At 43.8% G+C, this 20,553-nt stretch overlaps 1 long non-coding RNA gene across 1 annotated transcript in view; it reads right to left on the bottom strand.

The window, feature by feature from the left end:
* Positions 1 to 11,250: 11,250 nt before the first annotated feature.
* The window catches only part of LOC139805541 (uncharacterized), a 91,007-nt gene continuing 81,704 nt past the window's right edge, over positions 11,251 to 20,553 (bottom strand). The window contains exons 4-5 of the long non-coding RNA XR_011729853.1: positions 16,838 to 17,142; positions 11,251 to 12,813 (exon numbers count right to left, since the gene is read on the bottom strand). This is a non-coding gene — a long non-coding RNA (uncharacterized lncRNA). The remainder of the gene's footprint in view (positions 12,814 to 16,837; positions 17,143 to 20,553) is intronic.

Below are 20,553 nucleotides of genomic sequence, written 5' to 3'. Positions count from 1 at the left end.
TGATTATGAGGCTTTGAGAGAAATCTGGCTGCTGGGATTGCCTGAGCCTAATAAACTCCATTATCCCATCGAAACAATGATGGGAGTTCCATTTAATTGCTGGATAAGAGGCTGTTAACAGAAAAGGATGGGTTTCTATAGTTTAACTGCACAATATTTTTACGAACAGGGATAAATCTCACCCTGGGGCAGAGAGATTACCCAAGGAAATCATACTGCTTTGGCTCTGGTTTTCAAGTCTTTTGATACTCTTAAATGGTGCAGTAGCTGTTAGCTGCCAGGAGGGATAAATGTCTACCTTGAACTGAACCATATCCATCTTTGTCCCTTTATTTATGTGGGAGCCCTCTGCATGCACACACAGCATTCAGGACAGCCCAGTAAATAAATATATATATATATATATATATATATATACACATACACACACACATACACTTTTTTTTTTTTTTTTTTTCCATGTTGATACTTGCACTGCCTTCAAGCTTGCTGGAAAGTTAGAAGCAGATCAAAAGTTGTTTTCTCTGTTTATACCTTAGGCAAGAGAGCTTTGGCTGTCTGCAGTTGACTCAGGGTACCTCTGTGATCCACAGATGGAAACAAAGGGAATTCCATCCTTCTCTCTGCAAGAGAGTTTGGCAAGAGAAGCCTATCCTCTAAGAGAAAAAAAAAAAAGGAATAAAGGTACAGAGCTGCTCAGATGCACACATTGCATTTCAAAGCAAAGCAAATAAAAAATAAAAATCCTCCCCCTGCTCTTTCTATCAAGCTCAGTAGCTCCACCCTAAGGACACCCGTCTCCAGGTGGGGTCTGTGATTGCAACAGCAACATCTGGAGCAGGAAAGCAATTAATTCAATTGGAGAATTGAATTCAATTGGAGAATTGGATGGAGACAGGTGCTGCTGCAGAGCCTGCAGTCCTCAGCCTGCTCCTCCCTAAAAATCTCATCCCATTCCAAAAACTTTCTCTGAGAGCAGCAGTGGGGAAGGAGGTTTCAGCACACCAGGTAAGGGGGTTTCAGGACACCAGGGAAGGGGGTTTCAGCACACCAGGGAAGGGGGTTTCAGCACACCAGGGAAGGGGGTTTCAGGACACCAGGGAAGGAGGTTTCAGCACACCAGGGAAGGAGGTTTCAGCACACCAGGTAAGGGGGTTTCAGCACACCAGGGAAGGAGGTTTCAGCACACCAGGTAAGGGGGTTTCAGGACACCAGGGAAGGGGTTTCAGCACACCAGGGAAGGGGGTTTCAGGACACCAGGGAAGGGGGTTTCAGCACACCAGGTAAGGGGGTTTCAGGACACCAGGGAAGGGGGTTTCAGCACACCAGGGAAGGGGGTTTCAGGACACCAGGGAAGGAGGTTTCAGCACAGCTCCATGGGCTTCTCCTCCCTGTGCTCTGCTCCCTGTGCCTGGTCACTCCTCTTTGCAAAGAAGCCAAGAGGATTCAAAGCAATTAGGGAAAGTCTGGCTTCTCCTAATTAGAGCCAGTACTGGAGCTGTATTAGAGTCATTATCTCAAGTTTTTCCAAAGCTATCTCCCAGCAGGCTCAGGAGTTTATTTCTGCTCTTCTCATTCTTTCCCCTTTGCTTTCCCTCCCCTCCCAGGGTCACTCTTCGCCAGGCTTTGATCTCAAGGACTCTCCTGGATTTGCTGTTTACCTTTCTGGCTGCAACATTTTGATGTAGATGGAGCTTCTTGGAAGCTTCAATATTTATAGCTCATTAACTCCTGTCATGAAATCCTGCTGCAGTTCTTTACTTAATGAGGAGGGATTGCCAGAGCTGTTGTGCCTGTCCCTTGGCGGAGTGTCTGACAGTTTTGTCTACTGAATTAACTCAAGGTATGCATTGCCTAAACATCTTTAGGCTCACTGGACAAACAGACCATGTCACGTTCATACAGCCATGCAAATCAGCTTCAAACATGTCAGAGTGGCTCCCCCAGGACTCCCCAGCACGTGGTGCCAGTTCTTGTTTAACCAAATCTGGAGCTTTCAGTGCGAATCATGGGAGGGTTTCCATCCTGAGCAGTATTGCCAGGGAGACTCGTGTGCCATTCTCCTCCTTAAATCTGCAGCCTCCTCAGATACAAATTAAACCACTGGGAGAGCAGGAAATGAAAATATGAGAAGCATTTGCATCTATTGTCACTTCCCTTTTCATCTCCTGCAAGGATCGCACGGCAGCGCCTTTGGGATGAGCAGATTGCTGTGATCCATCAATCCCAAATCCCAGGCTTCCCTATGCTGGCTTTTCAGGACATTTTGTTACATGTGTAAATTATTTGTCTCTATTTGAGATCTAAGTAACCCTGCACTGCTTGAAAGCCTCACACCACACACTTCGAATCTTACAGGTTCCCTCCCATGTCCTGTCCCTGTCCCTGGAATGATGGCTGTTGCTGATGGCTGGTGACAGGGAAGTGTCCCCACTCTTTCAGGTAACTTTATCCACCCTAAAAGCTCATGGGATTTTGCTGATGCTTGGCTCAGCATCCAGGGGAGGGTGTAAACCTTGGGAGCTTCTGTGGCTGTGGTGGTTGGGGTCTCATTTGGACCCCCCTTCCTGCTCTGCTGGGGCACTGGGCTTAATTCTTCTTCTTTTAAATTAAAATACTCAGGCATTAGATTTTTTTTTCAGTGATTTTCAGTGGGTTTTTTGGTGTGGGGTGTTTTTTTTTGTTTTTTTTTTTTTGGTTTTTTTTGGTTTTTTTTGTTGTTTTTTTGGTGGTGGTTTTGGTTTTTTTTTTTTGTTGTTGGTTTGTTTTTTTTTTTTTGTTTTGTTTTTTTGGGTTTTTTTTTTTGTGATTTGCTAACATTTTGCACATAATGGTGATGATTTGATGCAGAACAAGGGACAGGCATGGTCTGAAGTAGAATAGTTCCAGCCTGGCCACATGAAATGGTTTGATTTAAGAAGCTGTAGCCCAGAGAACAATCTTTTCAAGTTTCCTCTCCCTCAAAATGAGTGACCAGATAGAGATCTGGTGGACAAGCAGGGGAAGAAAAATACATTAAAATGGGCAAGTATTGTGGTCAGTAGAGGTTTTGCTAAGTGAAATGTTGTTTTTGTTTTTCCCCTTAGGGAACAATAAGCAAACTTCTCTTTGTACATAGCTCTTTCTGCAGCAAGCTCTGTGACTGGTTGCAACCTCTAATAAAAATGCCATAGACAGGAGAATATATTTAATATTGGGAAGGCAAAAGAGAACGATATGATCTGTTTGGGGCTGGAAGGTAAATGTTTAGACATTTTTTTCCTTTAAAATAATCTGTGATAGATGCTGGTTAGCTGACTGGGAAATGAAATCACAGAGGATTTATGCTGGTAATGACAGGCTGTGATGTCAAAGACATTTGGCCTGTAGCCATAACCTTTTGTGTGGCTCTGGCTGATTCTTAGAAATAAACAGGACCTGGATTGCAGTCCCCATCACTTGGGAGCACTGAAACCAGAGGGAAGGACAGCACCTAAAAATATTGAGCAAAGAACTGAGGGAAAGGGGTGTCCTGCAAGAAGTGCTCTGTCCCCCCTCTGGTTTTATGCAGTGGGGCTTGGTTAATGTTTAAAAAAGACCCAGATCACTGAAATAACATTGAAATAACACTGAAACCAGGCTCCCTTGCTGAAACTCCAGTGGCTCCTGTCCAGATGCCTCATCAGTAGTGCACATCACCCCCAGTCTCCTTCCTCTCATCCCATTTGGGGCATAAAAGTGTGGATTGGGTTGGATTTTAGAGCCATGCAAGGGGCTGCAGCAACCCCAGCCAGGAGAGGAGCAAACCCCAGGACACCCCAGTCCAGTAACCCCAGAAAGAATGCTGCAAATCTGACTGTGGTCAGGCAGGGAAACCCTCTCTCTTGTATGGTATAGATAACTTTATTATAGCTATATATATTAATATAGTTGTGGTTTTTATACATTTTAAAAAATATATATTTATTATAATTATATGTGGTTTGCAGGTGTAAAAAAAAAAAACAAAACCTCCCAGGAAAACCTTTTTCATGCTGAGGGCAGCACTGGGGGGTATGGATGTTGCCCAGGGAATTTTTCAACAGCATCCCCAGCCTCAGAGGGTACCAGGAGGAGCATTGGAGCAGGAGGAGCTGCTTCATCCATCCATCCATCCATCCATCCATCCATCCATCCATCCATCCATCCATCCATCCATCCATCCACCTGCCATGGCTTGGGGCTGCTTGGGCTCACTTGGAGTGCCTGTAATTCAGTCCAGATGTCAGAGCAGCTCTGGAGCTTGATGGTTGTATTTCACTAGGAACATATTTGTTTTATGGCAGAGGAGGATCATTACAATTGTCAGATTATTCTCTTTTTCCCCTGTCTCCTATTAGGAGAGACACTTATTATCATTTTAATAGGGAGAAACAAGTACCCTGTGTCCTTTTCCAGGCCTAAAAAGACACGACTGTGTTTTCCAGAGGAGAATAAAATTGTAGACTGAAATGTCCAAGCAGAACGTGCCCCAGACAGCAAGGAGAACCAGGGAGTCCTGACACCCAGAGGAAGGGAGGGTGCTTAAGCTGAATTAGAGCAGTGTAATTTTTGGTATTGTCAGATCTTACACTTCTACAACATTGTTTTTAGGAACTTAACCAAATCCAAAAAAATATCTTCAAACAAAAGAACTTCACACAACAACTCTTTTCAGCTCAGAGAGCAACAATATTTTATCTCTGTGGAAAGAAGGCAACAGTTTATTGAATATTAAAATGGGGTTTACAGCATGGCTTAAAGTTTCTGTCCTTATATATAAAAAATAATAATAAATGTATACATAAACTTTGCCTAAGAGACTCACTCCTGAGGGAGTCCAAGGTTCTGTGCTGGAGGGACTTGAAAATAAATACAAAAGGATATTCAGGGGGTATAAAAATGCCAATTAATGGGATGCTTTCTGTGCAAAATTCTGCTAGGGTTGGAACATGAGTGCTAATTAAGGGCATGAGTTAATGACTGGCAGTATCTAAAGATGCCCCCTGGCAGGGTGCTTTGCTGAGCACAGGTAAAATGCCCATGGCCAGGGCAAAAGGATCTGAATTTTCAACCCCCTGAGACCCAGGCAGAGCTTTGCCAGGGTGTAACCATAACATTAAAGACTGAAAATCCAAAGAGAGAAAGAGATGGGAGATGCCCAGGGGTAGGTACAGGGAGAGAAAGGGACAAAACAGATCCTGAACCCAGGGAGGTGATGGGCAGAGTTCTGAGGGAAGGGGAATTGTCTTTCAAAAGCTCTGGAAACCAAGGGGAAATGATGGAAATGCAATGGGATTTCAGCTTGTAAGGGACTTTTGGCAGCTCTAACCCACAAATCTTTGGATCTGCAGAGCTGAAGGGAAGCTTCAGGAGGAGATTTTTGCTCAACAGGTAGAGTGGGGGTTGTTGAATAATATCAAGATTTTTGATAGCACAAAGGTCTTTAATTTCTGGGGATGTCTGGAGCCTCAGCCAATTAGAGGTTTAAGCATCCTGATCAGAAAAATCCTTTGTGAGTAGAAGGGAACATCAATTTTTTTTTCCACTGCTTTATACCACTGATTTGAAGGGAAAAGAAAAAAAAAATCTCCTTGAAGATGAGACAATCCTGGTGGAAAAATCCTGTAATATCTGCCAAAAACTCTGCACAAGGCTGAGCTGTGAACTTGAGACTGGAAATGTTTCTGATGGGTGCAGTGTGTTGAATTTAAATTCCCTTAATTCTGTCCCTGAAGATTTTGGTCCTTTAGACTTAAAAGTCAGAAGTCCTCATTCTTTGTGCTTGGGAAAGGAGACAAGACCTTTATAGTCTCAAAATGGGCTTTTTCAAGATTTTATTTTCCTAAGGAAAGTGTAATTGCATACAAACTGCAAACTGTTCTATAAAATTCTCATGAGTTGCCTGAAGAGTCCCTTGGCTGAACAGTAAAACACTATAGACACATTAAAAATTTTTTTTAAATGAGCATAAATGAGTTTTGGAGCTGTCTAGTCTGGGGTTCTATGAGGTAATTAAATCAAGGAGATTTTCTGATCTATAGAAGGGTCAATGTAACAGGGCAGGGCTTTGAACCATGGGCTCATTAAGACACAATTGCCCCCTGGATTGTTTATAAGAGAAGGTTTATTCCTCAGCAGTCAATAACTGGAGAGCATAAATCAGAGCACAGAGTGAGTTATTCCCCATTTACAGACCAGATCCTGGTATAAATCACTGGTGCCCCCATGAAGTCACCTGAGCCAGGCTTTGTTTATGCAGTCCAAAGCTCTGTCTCACACTGTTCTCATTTTATTGCCTTTTACTGACTCATCCTGCAGGCACAGGTTTTCATATTTCAAATAAAGGTGGAGATAATTGAGGGATGTGAAAAATAATGTTGAAAATTTTCAAGAGAGAAAATCTGAATAGTTCCCTTCCTCCCCCCCTTCATTTTATTAAAAAAAAAAAATTAGTTACCTGTTGAATTTCTCTTAGCTCATAACTGGTTCCCTAAATACCACCAGGGTGACTTTGCACACTCTCTTTTGCAAAAAAAAAAAAACCAACAAAAAAGAGTCTTTGTATGATTGAATGGTGCTGCTGGCAGAGTTTAATGAAGTTCAGAAAGGCTCCCCCCAGGCTCAGCCCTGGGACAGGAAGCAGCCCCCAGGTTCCTGCAGGGATGTGCTCAGTGCCTCGGGCACATCCAAGCCACTTGTGTGCAACACTGGGGACAAATGGTGCTTTTTGGGGACCTCTCCATGTTCCTGTGCTTATTGTGGAGCTACAACAGCTCACAGAAAGATGAATCTCCAAATATCCCCTTGACACTGAGGTTGAATCTCCAGAAATGCCCAAAACTGAAGTTGATGCTCTGAAAATCTCCAAAGCTGAGGCTGAGCTTTGGTCCATGGGGTGATGGAGGCTGTGCCCTCCTCCTGCAGCACAGGGGCAGCAAAATCTCTGCTTGAAACACCTGAAAAACCCTTTCCAGATCTCTCCAGCCCAGCTTTGCTCCTCTCAGCTCAGCATCACAGCCTCAGCAGCCCAGCAAGCTGGATGGCTCAGCCCCCAAGAGCTCCCACAAACCCTTATTACTACTAATTAATTAAACTTGCAAAAGATCCCTTCTGTTTCAGTTCCAGGGGCTGATGTGAGCCATTCCAGCAGCATGAAGTCATTTTTATAGGTGCAGGTTGTATTTCATCACCCTGATGTCAGGGCTGATGTCACCAGTGCCAATATGATATTTATGAAGCTGGGGATCAATATTAAAACTGGATTTAGGCTCCATTGACAGAGTTGTAGCTCTGCCTGCATTCGACTTGCTCTGGTGGACAGGGAGCCAGAGGGTTTTTTCCATGGCATTCAGTTAAAGGAGTTTCCACTGCCTGGCTTTCTCCTCTCACTACTCCCCATCACAGGGACAACCTTCACTTGGAATAACAAACAAGCAAACAAACATTAAAGCACAAGTTAAAACATCACATCAAACCAGCAAAAAGACTGAAGGTGAGAAAACAACCACAGAATAATGTGAGAAAATGATGAGCAGGGCAGCAGATACTGGAGAACAATAAAGAAACCAAACTAATTTAATTAGGGATGATTGTAATCTTTCTTAAAAATAGTAACTTTTATATCCATCTGGGATTTGGGCACCCAGATAATGGTGTGTCCAGGCACTTCAGTTCTCTTTGTGACACGCAAAAAATATGTCCACTATTTTTTGCCATGAAAAATTACCAACCTTTTATGCCAGGCTGTTTCACAAATCAAAGCTGTCACTACAGAGAGGGTGAAATATTCAGCAGCTCTCAGAGCAGGACAAATAGGTGTTTTAAAGAATAATAATGTTATATTTGATTCCCTCTATCTGGCACAATGGCATGTACCTGTGGAAAGGACCCCAGGTGAGATCTGATCTGTAGGAACAGGGTCCCAGATAACCAGGCAAACATTTCCATCCCAGCTCTGCTTCCTTCCCCTCTGCCCCCTCCCTTGGTCAAGTCTTGGACTGGGCAAGAACGACTTCACCCTATAATTCCATTTCATGTGGTGCCCCTGGTTGCTGCCACATAATAAAACCTCGAGGACCATAACCACTGATTTGTTTCTCTAAGCAGACTGAAGCCTGGAGATGATTTATATGTTTATATAAGGATATATATATTTATATAAGGATATATCTATACACACAGGTATATAGGCTGTCTCCATGCTCACCACCTCCAAGTTCATCACCTTCACTAATCCCTCCTTTTCCCATCAGCTTTCTCCAGCTCTCCCAAGAGATTTGGAAGGCCCAGACCCTCCCAAGTGGCAGCCATTTCTTCCTGAACTCGTGACAGCACTTTCCTGTAGCTTCCTCTTAGCCCAGAGATCTTTCTTATGCTCCTAATCTGCCTCAAACCATCATTTCTTAGCCAAAGCTGCTTAAGCAGTCGGAGGGAAATGTTCATTTCCAGGCGCTACGTGCGCAAACTTGGACGAAAGCTGCTGTGCTAATGGAGCTGCCTATAATCCAGAATAAAATTAAACCTTAATCACTGTGTTCCCAGGGAAAGATTGGTCACTGCCCAGCAAACATGAATCTTTATAGAGAACTTCATTCTTAGGGAGCACAAATCCAGCCCCGGACTCTGGCTTAAAGGGATGCGCAGCTGCGAGCAGGAACTTGGGGTTTTCCCCATCTGAAGGAAGATGTTCCTGGTAAGAGAGGTTTATATATAACTCCTGGGGAACCTTAAAGAAGGAGACATCATTCTCGTGTTCCATATTGTTAGGATCAGCTGGTCAGACCAAGGAAACTCCACTTCATAGTAAAAAGTCAGGAAGGAGCCATTCACCTTTTCTCCTCTGTTTTCCAGCCTCACAGATTGGTGAGAATAAAGCATCTCCTACCACTCTCCCCAGTTTAACACTACAGTGGGAAAGATTATTTCCAAGCTTTCAGGGCAATCACTGTAGCATTAACTTGATGAGGCTCCCAAATTCTAAAGAAGAAATTGCTGACAAGTCTTGGGCCCAGCAGTGCAGGTGGAACTGGAGGGATTTCTGCTTGGCTTTGAAGCCAGTGAGTTCATTCCAAGGACTGAGACTGAGACCTACAAGTCCTTCTGAAATGAACTAAAGTGGCATTGTAAAGCTTTTGAACTAAAAATCTGGGCTGCAAGGTTTGATGCTGTCCTGTTTGATGGGTGTCACTATTCCCTCAGCTCAACCAAGTATTTTCAATACAGAACACATACAGCAGAAAATTCATGTAAATCCAGATTAGGGCCAAATAAACCTTCTAAGAAAAAAATCTACTGACAGGCCAGTGCCCAGGTATCTCCATTGAAGCCATGCATACTGGATGTATGATGTTTTACATTAGAAATTACACCTAAAGACATCTGGAGGGGACTCAGATGCTGCTCATCCAGCAGAGGACACACCATGTGCCCTCCCTGGGTTGTAGATAGAGCTGGACCTCAGCCACAGCTTGGAGACACACAGAGCAAGCTTCCAGACTCCTTCTTAAGTTCAAGTAAGTTGGTAAATGGAGTTTTAGTGCTGGCTGATTCCAAGTTTTAACTTCTGATGAACTGGGTATAGCTGCTGTCAAGCAAAGGCTGCCTGGTTCCTATTTATTTTTGAAAACCAAACTAACCAGATTATTTTTTTTATCTGACTATCAGCCAGTCCAGCCCACATGAAGCAAAGGCTAAAGCACAGATCAAACATTTCTTAGCCAACATGGCACTGCTATTAGGGGAGATTTCCAGCAACCTCTGTCACAAGTTGCAAGATATTTATCAGAAACAAATGGAGTTTGAAATTTCATGACATTTAATTTTTTAAGACAGTAATTGCCTATTTCCTTACCAAAATTAGAAACAGAAAATGTTTTCAAAAGCCCTCTCTCCAGCAACCTCTATTGTGATTCAATTCCTTTTCTTTGCAATGCTAAGGCAGTGACTGCCTTTCCAACAGAAGCCCAGGATGGTCTCATACCCCTTGAGCTCAGTTCAAGTGCAGTTCAAGTTCTCTTCTGCTGCTGGAGAAGAGGTGAGCATGCTTTCAAGAGACTGACTTAGGCAGCTGCAAGATATAAGTTTCACTTGATCAATCTCCTAAGGAGAAAACAACTTTGCTTGACCTTAAAGTCCTTCTGGAAGCTGCAATGCTTGTCCTTAAAAATAAAAGGATGGAAATGGGGTTTCTGTGAGGTTTGTTCCAGTTCACCACTCCAGCTGAGCAGCAGAGGGTGAGGAATAGCTGTTTAAAATATATGTGTGTCTAGATGTATAGAAATTAGAAAAATCTCCACACAACCCTCCACAAAGTGCCATGCAAAACCCTGGGGACCACTTTCAGTTCTGGGTTGTCCCTTAATCCACCACACTGAGACAGAGCAAGAGAATACAGGCAGTTTGGAGGAGGAGACAGTGGAAAACATAGATTCAGATGCAATTTAATCACCTGCCTGATGCTGCTTCCCATTTTCTTTCTTGATCCTACAAAGCTCCCAGCAGTGGATGAGCAGGTTGGTTGCCCAGGTGCCTGGGACTCCACCTTCCAGCTTGAGGTTTCTTTAAAGGCCCTTGACTGTGACTACAATTTTTTTTTAGCAGCTGTCAGTGCTGATTGCCTCCAGCATGGGGTGGGCTCATCTCAGGGGTGAAGTTTTAACCAGCACAATTATCCTCTGAGGAATTAGTGGTATTAAACAAACTTCATTTCAGTGATGAGTAAGTTCCCCCCCCTTCTTGCCACACCCCCCAGCTGTAAACATTTGTAAAAGTGCCTCAGAAACTGTTAAAAGTGATTGTACCAGAGTTAGGAGGAATTCCAGAGTCCTGCATAAAACTGTGCTTGGAATGCAAACTGAAACTGAAAAAAATGCAAAGCAAATGAATTTTCATTGTGCTCACAAGGACTTCCCAGAGCTCTCTGTGCTCCAGAGATCTCACTGTACCTTCCCAGGTTTCAGAAGGACACGGAATTATATTGCCCCAAGCATGCATAGTGTAACCTCTAAGTCCCTGCAGAATAAATATGGATAAATACTGGCAGATATAAAAGTAATTGGCATAATGGCAGGACCTGCAGATCCCACTGACAGCTCAATGAATACATCATGTGTCTTCCTCTGAATGCAATCTGACTTGCTCTCCAAAACAGTTCCTAAAGGACTTACTTTCAGAGGAAAAAAATTCTACTACAGAGAAGACCCTGCCCTCAACACAACAGAGCTCATTTAGTAGTATTTCTGATGGGTGGTGGCTGAAACCAGAGGCAGTTTTAAGGAGATGAGGTGAAAATTAAAGTAAAGCATTGGACAGGGCCATGTGGTTACATCCAGGTGCTGAGTGATTCATATCCCACCCCTTAACCCTCTATTTTCCCTTTCCTCTTTTTCACTTATCTCCAGGTTATCTGAAAGCCCGGATCTTCCCCTTTACCTCTTTTGTGGCCTCTCCAAATTAGGAAAATTGGGATCATGGCTGAATTTAAAACAAGGAGAATTAGCAGAGAGTTATCCATTGCCAAGGATGCTGTGCACGTGTGCTCCCACAGGATGCCTGGAGATCTGGGATCTTGCATCACTTCTCGAAGTGGGAGCCCTTTGGGAGGTGCTGGTGGCACTGCAGGACTGAAAAGCTGTTTTGAGCAGAGCTGAGCAAAGACCTCACTCCCTGTGACCTGTCTTGGCCAGGAGCTGGGCTGCTGACTCTCCTCACTCCTCTGCCATAGAATCACAGACTGGTTTGGCTTGGAAAGGACCCCCCAGATCATCTAATTTCAACCTTCCCATTAGGTTTTCCCTCCCATGAAGCCTCGTGCTGGACACGGAGGGTTTTTAGGTCCCTAATCCATGGACCAGCCCACGGGACACAGACAGGGCCACTGGCAGGAGGAAGAGACTCAAGTCACCTCCTGGGTGTCCCAGGACCCTCCATGCAGGGGGACAACTCCTGACCCTGTAACCAAAGGTCTGGAGGTCACAAGTGGTGGGAAAGTTGCATGTTGAGGGATCTACGACAGATAAATTTGGTTTAAAAATCTGAATCTGGGTTTAAGAGCAGCTGAACAGCATCCAGCCCTTCAAATCCTTTCAGAAGATGCAGAAGGCAGTGGCTGCAAGTGTTCCCTGACACCTTGTGACTGGCAGCAGGGAGTTACTCATCCCCTCTGCAGCCTCATTACAGCTCCACAAACCCCAAACCTCTTCTGGATTTGCTCCACAGCCACTGGGTAATTACAACCCTCCAGATCCAAAGCTTTCAGAAGGATTTGTAAAGCTGGCACGTGGTGCACCCCATGGCAAACCAGCAGCTCAGGCATGATCTAACAGGTAGGACAGGGTGTATGAATTGCCATGGAAACCCTTGTGCTAAACTGCTGCAAGACCCAACAGAGCATCCCCTCGTGAGGGTGCTGGGCTCAGTGAGCACTTGCTGCCTGGGCTAAAGGTTTCTGTAGGGTCAGCTGGGATGAGATCATTAGTGCTCCTTGAGAAATACCTCATCATAGCCACAGGACTCCTGTAGGGGGAAAAAAAAAATAACAAAAAAAGATCCCTTGTTAAATAAAAGTGCTAAAAGATTTTTACCAATTCCCTGCTGACAAAGCAGTGGAACATCTGAGTATTCCTGGAGCAGCTCTATCAGGAGCAGCAAAACCACAGCAGGGTTGGACTTGGTTTCCCCTGTTGCCTTTTGAGCAGTTCAGTGTTTGCTGAATTCTTCTCTCTCTCCTTTTTCAGTTTTTTCTGTGACTTTCCAGCAGGCAGCAGGGACAAGGGACATGCTGGGATCATCCTGGCTGGTTTTCCACAGATGACACTCAAAAAAAAGAAAAAAGAATAAATAAATAAATAGTCAGAGAGGAAAGAGCAGTTTGGAGTGAGTGACAACATCTCTGCCTCTTGCTACCAGGGGATGTGGCTGATGGGAAGATGATGGTGGAAAAGGGACAAGTTTGGTGGCAGGGGACACTGAAAGCACCAGGGATGGGATGAGCAGAAAGCTGCTGGCAGCTGGGGGGTCACGGCATCCCTGGGCTGAGATTCAAGCCAACCTCAAGAGATTTATGGGCTGGATGGAGACCTATAAAACCTGTGGCAATTCCACACAGGAGTGAGCTGAGAAACTCAGCAAAACTGGGAAACTCCAGCTGAGCTTTGTCCTGATTTTTTCAGAGACTTGCATAAATGTAAACCAAAAGCCTCAACCCAAACACTGCCAAATTATGTGCCAGAAGGGAGAGTATTTTTAAACATCTTCCCCTGGTTTGTGGCTTATGGGATGGGCATAGGGATACTGAGCAATAAACAAAGGAATAGCAAGACAGTGTTTGTGAACTCTGCACATGACCTTTTCCACGAGGTGAAGTTATTGTATAAGCCTTTCCTGTCTGAATGGGGAGGCAAGGATCAGGACAACACAATAAATGATCCCTCAGTAAATGCTGACAACTCAATTACAAGGGTATGGCCCAACTTCAAGGTCCCAGCCAAAGTGCAACAGCTGCTGAGCCACAGTTGGGTGTCAGGCATCACAGGACCTGTCCCCCCTTGGATGGGAAGGGCAGGCAGCCAGGGCTGGCCAGGAGATGACAGTCTCTAGAACATCTAAAAATACCTCAGATGCATCCATCTAGCATCAGGGGATAAATAAGCTCTAGGTAGAGAGATACAGAGTGATTTACTGCCCATAAAATCTGTTTTCTCTCAAAAGTTTTTTTTTTTTTTCTAAATAAAAATCCCTCTTCTAAACATTTAGCACTTGGCTGAGCTGGGCCCTTTCTTTGCTGTCTGCCAGTGTCATTGCTCCCAGAAAGCAGAAAACCACAGGCACTGAAAATAGGTCAGGCCTGGGGAGGTAATGGGGATAATTATCCTCACTCCCAGCCTGCAAATGGGAAACCAATGCCATTTCTCCCCAGAGTCCAGGGAAGCAGGGATGCTGAGTGCTCAAGAAGCTTGGGAAGTGCTGGGGCAGGTGCCCACAGCAACTCCTACAAAACATCAGTGCCTGGACCAGAGCTATCTGCACTGCCCAGCACTTGGGTGGAGAAGAAGGGAAGGCAATTAGCTCTTGGCCAGCAGTGTTTGTCAATAGGAAATATGAAAAAAACCCCACCAAACCAACCGTTTTAATTCCACCCATCAGATAAGCTAATGGAGCATTAACACTTCTCCATTTCACCCTTCCTGCCCTGCCCTGCAATTTGCAAATGGAAAAGCATCCCCTGCATCCCTTTGCTCTTGCTAAGCTGCACACCCTGTCCCACATTTATCCTATCCCACATGGCCTATCCCACATTTATCTGCTGGAATCACAGCACATGGAGCAGTTCCTGCTAGCAAATCAACAACAACAACAACAAAAAGGTGATGCTGACAAATGATGGCAGCTTCCTCCATCCTGACCTGCTGAGGGTGTGATGGTGACTCCTGGGGAGCAGGGAGCCTGTCCAGAGCTCTGGAAGTTTGGCAGGATGTGGTGATGGGGCAGAGGGGCTGATCACCAGTCTCCACAGGTCTAGAAAAGTCTGTCATGGCTTGAAGTTTGTGCATTTAAAAGGGATAAGTCTATTTTTCACTCATTTGTGACCGTTTAAGGTGAGAGGAGAAGTGTCACCCAGCCTCTGCCAGGCCTGCTGGTCACAGCCTGGTGTATCTTCTAGAAAGGCCTCCAGATTTGCTGTGGAGTGATGAAATGGGCCACTAACTCCTGCAGTAATTTCTTTCCAAGGATTATGTCACTCTGCTGTTAAACGTGTTAATCTCATTTCTTGTTATAATTTTATAACCAGCAGCTTCCAGCTACTGCCTCTTGCTGCAGCCACCAAAACAGAGCAGAGTATTCCAGGATCAGCCTCTCCTGCCATTCCTGTCCCTCAATACTCCAATATTTGTGCATTATCCTGCCCTTTTTGTATTTTGTGGTTATTTTTTTTAATGAGGAGTGCATTGGAGTGATGTTCTAAGGTGGAACAAAGTGATTGTGCATTAGAGCCCCCAGGTTATGAACTCATCTCCATGTTCAAGGAATATCCAAATGGGATGGGAAAGGGTCCAGCACAGGGTCCTGGTGGATGCTGCCTGAGTCACTAGCACTGGGCACAGAGTTCTCTTCCTGCAAAACACTCCATCTTCCCCCTCAGCAATACAATGGATGTAAAGAAAAGACCTCACTGTGGTTGAAAGAAAAATGTTTTAAAGACAGAGAGCTCTGTTCTTATCCTTACTGCTCCAGACATCTACCAGCATGAGATGGAGTAGGGTTTGGGGCCAAAATTAATATTGTTTTTGGAAAGAGATTGATCCTGGAAAGTAAGTACATGAAAGAGGAAGGGAAGCATGGAACTGTTAGTTAAGGTCACTTTGAGGTCTGGCACACATGACCCAAAAAAAGCCCAAAAGCTTTGGATCCAATCACCCCAAACAATAAAGGAGCTGAGTTTGATTACAGTGTTACAGGAGTGCACGGGACAGTGTAACAGTCAGAAACTGAATAAAAATTGTTTAGGATATCCACAACCAAGATGCATTTTGCCATGTTCTGAAGGGTTTGACAGCAGCCATAAGCACTTTCAGGGGAGCTTGCATCAGCCTGCCAAGAATATGTCTGTCCTTGGGAGTATGGGAATACTGCAAAGGGCTGGGACCCTGTGGCTGGGCACATAACTCCACTTCTTTCTCACCACTTCCTTCCTTCACAGCTAATGGAACAGTAAAAAAAAAAATTAAAAGAAAGGAAGAAAGAAAAGTGGGTATCTGGGTAGGCCAAATCTGCATCCACTTTCCCAAAGCCCTTTATCTCTTTATTAGAAAGTGACTGGGTGTTTGAACACATAGAGCTGGGGCTGTCAGGGAACTGAGGACACTTCCCATTCCTCCACTTATTTCTGGGAATTTAATCATTTAATTGAGGTTGGGACAGCAGGACCTGGGGCTTGAGTCAGCTCCATGCATGCACCTGAGGCTGGGGTTGGTTTATAATGAGATAAATGATATAATGATTCCTGTTCATAAAGCAAGAATCCAACCTGGACCAGGTTGGAAGCTTTCTGTAGTTGAACTGAACTGACAAAGACCTGGGAAATATAAATATTGTATCTCCTTTTTGGAGGTGTTATAGGCAGCCCTGGCTATAGAGTAAGGAAAATCAGTTTGCTAAAATACCCACTGAAGCAGTAATTTAGACTCTTATATTAATAAGTGCAGAGTCCATCCCTGAACAACAGGGACACAGGAAAAAATGTCACAGCAACCTCTCACGGCAGACTCCTCTCGGGCTTTTTTTTGAAGTGCCCAAGAAACCAGTCTCCATAGAAATCTTTTGCCACACTTTCTCCCCTTTTTTATGAGGCCCCGAGGCTAATTAGCACCTAGCAACACCTTGAGAAAGCTGAAACTTCATCTGGGGCTCATTGCTTTGACACACAGGGAAACAGAAGTCTTTTTTGGTATTTTCTGTCCCATAGACACAGAGTACCCGTAAGATGAGAAGAATATGCTCAGCTTTAATTAGCCTCCTAGAACTTGCAGACACATTTAACAAGCACAAACCCTGCCTGTCTGGGGTCTGCTGTCCTGACTGCACTACTCATTAGCTCTCTCTTGCTCCTCTCTGGCTTGAAGTGCTGAAATCTCTTAGCATTTGGGAAAGAAACCACTTTTCTGTGCACAAAATAGGCAGGAATTTCACTTTAGGAGAAGTGAAGCAGGGGGAAGAGCAGTGAAATACTAATAAAGCTAAATTTCAGTTACATAAAAACCTCTGGCTTAATATTATTCTGATTTAAAGATGAATTTGCTTTCAAGGTTACCATCAATACTCTTTACTTACATCCCCATACCTCTGTGCTCCTGGAGGATGCTCAGCAGAAGATGCTCTCCCAGGGACAGCAGATCCTGAACGTTGAGCTCCACAAAGCTCCCACGTGGAACATCAGCTGGAGCCCAGCAAGGTCTGGTACCAAACCCTTGGGTATCATTTCCTCACTGCCAAACTGTACACAGCACATCCCTGGTGGAGGAATTCAGGTGGATAAATTTTGGGGATGCACATTCCAGTCCTGGGAGCAGGGGGACTAATTGGGAGCTGGAGTGATGATTGCTGTAACATGAGGTTGTTGTCAGCCTTTTGACAGAAGCTGAAACTCTGCAATGGAAATTAAACAACTCTGTTAATGAGTTCCCTATGTAAGTTGGTAAGAAAAGAAGTTTCCAGGCTGCTGCAAATCCCTGCTGCATGGCAGGGAGAGCAGAACTCCTGGGGAAGGCTGGGGGGAGTTGCCTCTAACCTGAAAGTAAAACATTTACTGGGGTGAAGAATGCTTCGAATTCCCTGGAAGAGTTTGTTTTTATCTTCTCTGGCACTAACTCTTGAAGTATTTTATAATCCTGGATAATCTCTAGCACTGAAAAGTGCAATATTTCTAGATATGGAATTGGCAAAGGCTCAAGGAGAAAGCACTTTCCCCCTTTTCCCCTCAAACTTGTTTTGGTCACTCAACTGAGCTGAATTTTATTTACTTCCTACATTTAAGTGGAAAGTCACACAACAACCCAAACCATCTGACACAAGTGACTTTTCACACTGTTCATCTGTAATGAGGATCTCCTGTGACTACTGTTGTAATTCCTGGTAACACAACTTCCTAATGCTAATGACTTTCACACTTGGCTTTGGAGTTTTTTTATAGCATGTGTGCAGACAACAGCTAAAGTAACAATAGTCATAAAACCACAGTCACCCAGCCACCAAACTACTCAGTGCTGTACTTTCTAAGCTAGGACTCTGTTCTAACTCTTCCACAAGCAGCTGAGGTGATTTGTACATTTTGCAGACTTTAATTAGACCTCAACATGGACCCAGATCGTGAAGATTTTTGTCCTGGCTAATAATAGTTGTACTTTGTCTTGCTTTGCCTTTTAGCTCACTGCATCCTAATTGTGGATTTACATTTGCTGGCATGTGCAAAACATTTTAAGTAGCCAGGCAAAGCAGCTAATTAGTGGTGTACATTCTGTACTTGGGTGGTAGAGCAGAATATTGCTCAGTGGATGCAGGTTATCAGCCACACAGTCACACTATTCATGACTTTAAAACCAGGAGTGGCATCCAAGGGCCCCACGTTAATGCTCTGAAAGTTGCATCCAACAGTTTAGGATTTTTTAATCAAATCTTTTAATGAAACTCTGCAGAGTTTTGCTGATTAACAACTTGGGAAAAAAAAATAGGGGTTGTATTTCTACATGGGTCGTATTTCTACAGAAGGTTTGTTTACTGCTTGCAATCAGAAGCAGCAATTCCCCACTCAGACCTTATGTTCTTCTTCCTTTGCTTGTTCCTCTGTCTCCTGTGGAAGACACGATTTGCAGCAGCAAAACAGAAATGGATAAACAAATGTTCTGTGTTGAAAACAAGCAAATTCCTTGTTTAAGCATATTAGGGTGATTTCTGCATAAAACACAAAGAACACGTGGGCTTTAATGCCATGCTTTTAAAATACTAGTTAGAAGCAGCCTAAGATTCAAGAACTCTCTCCAGAGACCACAGCAGATTGTTCACAATTATGCAGGAGTGTGATGGAGATTAGGAGGAGCAATATTTCTTTGGAATGGGGATGAGGATAATGTAGTTTAAAACCACAGCCTGTGCTTTGCTGTGCTCCACCAGGCAGGCAGCTGCCAGCTGGTTGCTTTATCACCAGGGAAGCTTAAGAAGGCAAAAGCTGAGAAGCAGTTGGGGCTGTCTCAGGGATTTTATGGGTCATTAATGCAGTTTTTTTGCATTAGCAGTGGTGCTTCATTGGCAACCAAGATTTCAGGTGTTGGCTTGTGTGTTGTGCAAAATCATCCAGGATTTACCTTCACAGAAAAGCTGGAAATATTTTGTTGTTCTGTTATCTCTTTTTCTTTTTAATTTTCTCTTTTTTTCTTCCTCCATTCTGAATTACCAGATCTATTCCAAATTGCCTGCTGGCTTTATTTAATTAAATTGACCTTGACTTGGGACTCTGATGAGCACTCAGGCTAAAAGCATAACAAAAACAAAATAAGCCTCAAGTTGCTGCAGGTCTGGCAGCTCCACTAATCAGAAAATCTATCAGCTCCATTACTAAGAATGCTAACAGCTCCTCTAATAAACCTGCCAATAAGTCAGTCCCTGGGTTTTACTTGGCCTCCTGTCTCTTCCTGCACCCAGAAACAGGTATTGAAAAGTTAACAAGTGATGAACTTGATTATCAGTGTCACATTCAGGGTTTTTTTTCTTGGTGATAGACCCAAACTTAACCAATCTACAAGAAATAAACAGGTGCTATTTCTAAAGAGCTGCAATTACTGATGTTGTTACAGAGGTCAGACATATCTATAGATTTCAAAATTCAATCACCTGCCAGATGGGATGTTCCAGACAGAGGTGGCAAAGGTTTTGGCAAATCAGTATATTTAATATTCTGGAGAGTGCAGACATCTCCAGAGCAGAATTTCTGTCTCTGCAACAGCATGCTGTGTTTACTGAGGATCACAAGTTTAGTGCTATTAAATTTTAAATATATTGCCTGGACTTGGGGAAGAAGCAATTACCTTACAAATGTCTTCATTTGTATATGATGATCAATTCTCTGTGTGTACAGAGAGCCCCTCCTAAGCACCAAAAATCAATGCAGAATGGCTCCAGCAGTCAGTCCCATCCCAGTCCCTCTAATCACCTCCTTTCCTGCTTTAATTGCTCATCTATAGCAAAACACAGCTTTGGAGCAGTCTCTCCCAGGAGGGACTTCTGTAATATTAGGTGCAGTTCAAGTTACAAAGAGAGCTCAGTGATTTCAAAAAAAGAGAAGTCTGGCAGGTGAGGGGCTGTTCCTCTGCAACAGGTCAGGAGTCAGAGCTCATTTTGAGCTGAGATGAAACCTGAGATAAAGCTCAGGTTCAGAGGTTTGGTGAGCAGATGTGTTTTTTTTTTTTTTTTGGTTGGTTTGGTTGTTTGGTTTTATTTTTAAGAGATTTTTACACAAACTGTAACCAAGAGCCAAGCTAGGAATGTTTTCTGAAAAATTAAATAGGCATTAGCTGCAAGAAACCAAAGCCAATTAATAAATGGGTAGTGCCTCCAAACCAGTGTCCCCCAAAAGAAATAGAGATGAAAAAGATAAGTTATCCCCCCTACAAATTTATCTCCCAAGAACCTGGCAACTTTCAAAAGCTATAAAATTCAATTAACATTTTTTGCTTTTTGTGTCACACTTCGATTAAGCAGAAAGCCCATTTCTTGTACAGAACAGGGGGGTGTTTGGCACGAGAGAATGGGTTGGATTTTAGGACTTTGCTGCTCTGGTTGTGATTGAAACCCAGCCTAGTCTGTAGCTTGCTTGTGTCAACTGGGGCTCTGAGAGAGCTCCAGAATCTTCACTGTGAGGACCAGGAATTGCTCTGGGCCTGGGAGGAAGGTCAGGTTTTCAGGATTAGATGGGAAAATGTGGCTGCTGGATGCCTCGGTACCAAACTCTTCCTTATTTGGGTTTTTTTTTTTTAAAAATCACATTGAAAATATCCCTGAGATTTT

Source organism: Heliangelus exortis, chromosome 20 (assembly GCF_036169615.1).
Source record: "Heliangelus exortis chromosome 20, bHelExo1.hap1, whole genome shotgun sequence".
Lineage (NCBI taxonomy): Eukaryota > Metazoa > Chordata > Aves > Apodiformes > Trochilidae > Heliangelus > Heliangelus exortis.
This window is presented reverse-complemented; position numbering and strand designations above follow the sequence as displayed.